Below are 6,247 nucleotides of genomic sequence, written 5' to 3' on the forward strand. Positions count from 1 at the left end.
TGCTTTATCTACTGGCTCTGAGTGCTTAGGAGCCACTTGACTCCGCCTGCCTAGTGCGGGCACTGTAGTAGCTGAGGACCACACATGCTCAGGCCGAATGTGCACTGTTTGTCTTGGGTGGGTCTTTCTGCCATGGCAAGCCCTAACTCTCAGTGTCTCCTGGAGCTGGAAGGACAGAAGGACTTTGAATAAAAGTGGTTCTGTGAACTGTCACCGATTCTTCTTTTCAAGATTTCCAACTCAATAAAAGCGTCGGTGAGCTGATCAATAAGATATTGGTCCACACACTGTCCCCCATTTATCAAATGTGTTTGATGTCCTAAAAAAAATCAATGAAGATGCACCATTCAAAAAGTTCTATTATACAGTGTTATGGTCCAGTAACTGGTTTGACCCATGATCAGAATGACAGTCATGGCCTCTTGTGTGCTGAGTACCTGGCCTATCTTATTTCAATTAAGAGGGAGGTGTCGTTGAATTCTCTACTTAAGGATGATGATAATGAGGTTCAGAGAGGTTAGGTGCTTCCGAAAAGGCCACACAGCTAGTAAGAATGATGGTGGATTTGAACCCAGAAACTGTTCCGTCTGGTTTTATCTGGTCTTGTTTTCCCACAGTAGGTGTCTCTGTGCTCCGTTAGCTCTGCAGGTGATCCTGATGCCCAGCAAAGCAGGAGAACCACATGTGTATTGTATGCACGAGAGCACGGCAGAGCTGGGATGCAACGCGTTGACGCGTAGTCTCATAAGGCTGTGGTATAAATAAGAACAAGATGCAGGACAGGTGGGGTGTCTGCCTCACAGGCTCCCCTGGGACTCCACGCTGCAGGTGCTGGGCCCTGGACTTGAGAGAGCCAGGCCTCTGCCATAAGCACAAGTGATGGCCATGGCTGTGGCTGCCCTTCCACCTGGCACATCATCTTCAGGGAAGCCACTGGGTCGGGGGTGAACCACGGTGACTGTGCTGTTGGTGTCCTCGAATCCAGAATCTCTTGAAAGAAGCTTCTAGAACAGCGGTTCTCAACCTTCCTCACGCTGCGACCCTTTAATACAGTTCCTCATGTTGTGGTGACCCTCATCCTCAAAATTACTTCCATTGCTACTTAATAACTTGAATTTTGCTTCTGTTATGAATCATGATGTGAATGTCTGTGTTTTCTGATGGTTTTAGGTGACCCTCGAGAAAGGGTTGTTCAACTTCTATAGTGGCTGCAGCCTACAGGTTGAGAGCCACTGTCCAAGAGTGTAAAGTTCTAATTCTTGAAGGGAGCAGGTAGATGCAGTTCATTTTCTACCTGCGCTTGATAAAAAAATATGAGATCGTTGTTTTTGCTTTATAGACAGTTAAGGTTTTGTTGTTGTTGTTGTTTTGTTTTGTTGTTTTTTTCTGTCACCACACTGGCTTCTGGGATATCTGGCTGCAGCCTATGGCTTCCTCCAGAGTGCTGTGGGAAGCTGGAATCAGCTTCCTTTGTCAGCCTGAGCCTCAATTCTTCCACTCCAGTAAGTCTGTGGCCTCCCACCCAACCACGTCTCAGCTTCTCGACTCTTCCTTTGCTGTTGTTTGCGCTTTCACTCCTTTTGCTTCCGTGAACGAATGCCATCTTCAGACTTCTGTGAAATGTTGTTGACCTTAATGGGTAGTTAATTGCCTCATCACCGTTCCGGTTATCCTTGCCCTGCGTGTGTTTGAACAGGACTATTTTCCAGGTCTGTTGTTGTGTGGCTTTGCTGTAGGGGGATGTAAATGAATGTTTACTTATCCCACATAAGGCATCAAGGTAACAAAGCAAAGAAATGATCCTGTTGAAGTCTAGGTTGGTGACCAGTGAATTCATTGTCGATACTTACATGCAGGCAGGTGGGGGGCTATTTATAGGAACTCGAATGGTGAAAAGGCAACGGAGCTCCTGGAAAGCTCCACCCCTGTGCGGGTGACCAGTCAAGAAAATCGCATTATGGGACCGCAGAAGCACCAGAGTCTCCCGTGAAACCTACAGGCATCTCTCTCCAGGGGTCTCTCCTCCCCCCTCCCCCCCTGCAACTGTTTATTGCTTATGGAGGAGGCCCTGCTTCATGCCAGTTTATCTTTTACTTTGACTTTTGGATTCTTGCCTCATTGCCATGATGTTTTCTGAGGCTTGGGTAGGGTGATACATATATCTGATTTTTAATTTTTTACATGTATTTGTGTGTGTGTGTGTGTGTGTGTGTGTGTGTGTGTGTGTGTGTGTGTGTGTGCCATTTCTGCTCCCAGTATCCTTTCCCGAAGGGGAGAATGCACTCTGGTGGGATAACTCCTATGTGAACTTAATCTTTTTTGAGTCTGTACAGTTCTGTTTGTTGTTTAGCCCTTTCTTTTTACCTCATTGGTGAACTGCTTAGGTTGTAAAGCCTTCTAGATGCTGACTACCACAGCATTGGGTTTTCTGTTGATTTCCCAGTGGTAATAGCAGCTCCACACAAAGCTCCTTGTGACTGCCTTGAATAACCTAGACAAGCCATGCTGTCTGCTCTTCCTTCCTTCCTTCCTTCTTGTCTTCTTGCCTTCTTCCTATCTTCCTTCTTTCTTTTCCCCCTTTATTTCCTTGTTTTCTTTCATCTCCTCTTGATTCTATAGCACATTACGAACTTATTTACATGCTATTTAAATCATTCAGATTCACCAACAAAGGTCTCTCCTCCCTCATACAGATCGTGTCCCACCACAGGGCTCAGCAAAACCGCTAAAGCCCCAAACTAGTCCTGAGGGTCCATTGAACCACCTTTCTTAATTCTCCTATGAAAAAGCCCTGCCCAGCTCAGTGAGCTGGGCAGCAAATGTGCCCGTTTCCCTCTGTGTGGCCTGTCCTTTCCTCTGTTGTCTACCAGTACCCCATACCTATGGTGACCCCAGCTAGCAATAATCAAGTGTTCCTATGGCTCATGTGATCCCATCCATCATGGGCTGTTTTCCTTGTGTTGCTTGAGGTGATGCAGCTTTTGTCTCAAGGAGGGATGAGCAGCTTTGTTGTTCAGTTTTTCTATTTTCACAGCATCCAGGCTGATCCTATGGACCCACATGTCTCATAGCGTCATGATTCTGGCTGTGAGAGGTGCTTGTTGCTGCTATCGCTTGTGTGTTTAAAGAGGAGCTATTTAGTACGTGCCTTATTTGTATTCTCTTTCCCACGTACCTTGTTGTCTGGGAGAAGTCTCCAGACTGCAGCCCAATCTCTTCATTTTCCTCTTTCTGCCCAAGTCAGAGGACAATGTGGAGGGCAGTTTCTGTATGTCCCTTTCTCATTGCAGTTCCTCCCTGCAAGGCCAGGTCCTTCTGAGAAGCTAGCTGAGCCTCAGTTGGATACCTTCTTTCCCACAGCTGAGGCCACGCAACCACTATTAATGCCCATTCACAAACAAGTGTGCTACTTTCAACGACTGTAAAATAATCTCTAGTCCATCATCTGTTTGGGGCAAGCCCATACTCACATGGTCAACCCCATTCATCAAGGAGGCAATGCTACATTACACCACGCAGAGAAAGATAGCCACTCTGCAATTACATCTGTCTCATGCCACACCAGGAAAGGCAGCCATATTGGGATCCCTCTGACAGATACCCTACTTTCAGATGGATCAGTCCCAGTTGTACGTCTTATCATCCACCCATCACAGGGGCCTAAGTCCTCCTCCCTAACTCCTCTTTGGTTCTGTTGGTCTCTTTGGAATACAGTTGCTTTGCATGACCTTTGTGTGACCTTTCCTGGGAAGATGTTAACAACTATTTAGTCCACATACATAGACCAAAGAATAATTCCACCACAGTCTAGCTTGGTGAAGCAATGGGTTTATTGGAGTTACAGGAACATGGGTGAGGGATTTCTTATAGGACCATGAGTGACTCAAAGGCAGCTATGAGAACCCCACCCATGGTGGGTGATGATTCCAGGAAGCCAAAATGACTGGAGTTACCTGTGCAACTTGTAGACAGTTCTACCTGAATTACCTCTCCCCCGTCACTTGCTCATTGCTCATACAACCTTGGAAAGGAGCCTCAGAGTCTTGTAGCTTTCTGTGGCTCTTGAATCTTGTAAGTTCTCCATATTTCTAGAGTCTTAAGATCCCCAATACTCCTATTTAGAGAAAATAGCTACAATCAAAGTAACTTCTAGGACTGTTCATAATGTAGACATTTCCGATTGTAAGCTGTGTAGATGGCTCCTTACCATGACAATGCCAACAGTCTTATTTGGTAAGGAATCAGTCCCTGTAAGCCAAGTCTTCCTTTAAATCACTTGGAACACACTGCAGGTTTCCTCATTATTGAGTGAGCTAGGCTGAAATCTTCACCAAGCACTCAGTTATATTTGTGTTCTTATGACTTTGCCTTGTAAGCCAATATGTCCTAAGGACTATCTACCCAGAGAAGTTCATCTTTTGAACAGCTTAAAAGACATCCCTCCCCTAAGCCATCCCTGCTTGGTGTCGAGGAGGAGAATTCTGAGTGGGACTACATCTTTGCTTTTGCAGACTTAGGGTCACTGGGAATTTTCCCTCTCAATTCATTTCTTATTTGGTTTTGACTCAGTTAGAAGGAGTTAGCTCTCCTTGAAGACAGAAAAACTGAGAATTTAGCATCATGGCATAGCCAGTTAGACAGAAGATGGCCTCTGCTGGGTGAGACACGATAGAGAATTTAGCAGGAGGTTAAGTTTTTGTCTTGTTTTGTTAGTTCATGTAGCTTACATGTTTGTCCATTTTTGAGTACAAATCAACTAAAAATGTCACATCTACTGTGAATATGAGAACATCTCTCTCATGACTGCTAGTGAAAGTATTTTGTTTTCGTTTTTAATTCACATCCCTTGTGTTCCTCAGCCTGAGCCTATAATTGTAAAATTGAAGCCATTGGCTCTCTGTCTGTAATTAGGAAATGCTGTTTCTTCTCAACATGTGTATATGTATTCCTATTTCTGAGGATGTAAACAAATTACAATTTAAAGTATTTTAAAACTACAATTATTTCTTTCTGGTTGGTTTATAAAAATGAGCAAATGCCCATATAAAATCTCTAGTATGTAGGATAATTAAACATCAAATTATTTAACATGCCATGACAATGTGCTATTTTTTTTTTTTACCAGCTAACTCATAAATTGTGTTTGTTTGCTTTGGAGATGAATCTTACTATGTAGTCCTGGCTTTGTAAACCAGGCTGATCTCAGTTTTGCTGTAGCCCTGAGTGTAGCCATCACACAGATATGCCCTAAGACCTGGTTCAAACAGCTCAAAAGAATCTGAATTCACACAGGTAAAGTAAATGTTGTAAATGGATGAGAATAGCTTACTAACATCATTTTAATGAAGACAAACTTCTTTTTTTCTATCTTATATCACAATTAAATAAATATCATATTTTTAGTTGGTGTGTTTTGCCAGTTTTTAACTTATCAAATAAGCTGAAGTTGATGCAATGTTTAAGAGTAAGAAAAATGTAAATTTATATTCAAGTGAATCAAATCGCTTAAAAATAATTTGCTGCAACAGTCATTGTGTGTCTGTAGCATGTCAGGTTGAAGATAATTTCCAAGATCTCTACATGATTTAAACATTTGCATTGATGCTAAATTAGAGCAACTATGGTATGGTCAGTAGTCACAGAGGGGCTCACTGGGTAGAGCAGGTTGTGGTTCAGGAAGAGCTGCACACTGGCCACTTGGACTCCAGACTCAGATGGACGGAAGTTTATTGAATGCTTAGCCAAGGCTGACCAGTAAGGGACATGGTCTGGATTCAGGAACCAAGACAGTGACCCTGAGCCATTTTCAGAGTGAGTTTTTAAAGGAAAAATACCATAACAGGAAGAATCCATTCTATTCCAGGGACATTGTGCCTAAGTAGCTAGACAAAGCATTTCAGCTGACCTCAAAGCTGGTTGGCTGGGATGGGAACTTGGGGACTTTCTAGTTCCCCACCATTCTGGGAGAAAGGAGCATAGCAGGGCATTGTGGCTTTGTTTAAGCAGAACATACATTTATCATCGACTCAGGCAGAACATTTAGCAAGTATTGAATTGTAAGTAAAAGGCTATTCTTATGTCAGGCAGACAGAGCCTGAGAACTTGAACCCAATTTCATCTTATGATAAAAATGGAGACTAAATACAAAGTGATTTTAGTTATGTTAAAGACAAAAGCAGATGTCCAAAGAGGAGCTCAGTTACGCTAAAAACTAAGGTAGGGGCCTATCGTTATGTAAAGAGTTAAA

Source organism: Acomys minous, assembly GCF_964271855.1.
Source record: "Acomys minous genome assembly, chromosome: 13".
Lineage (NCBI taxonomy): Eukaryota > Metazoa > Chordata > Mammalia > Rodentia > Muridae > Acomys > Acomys minous.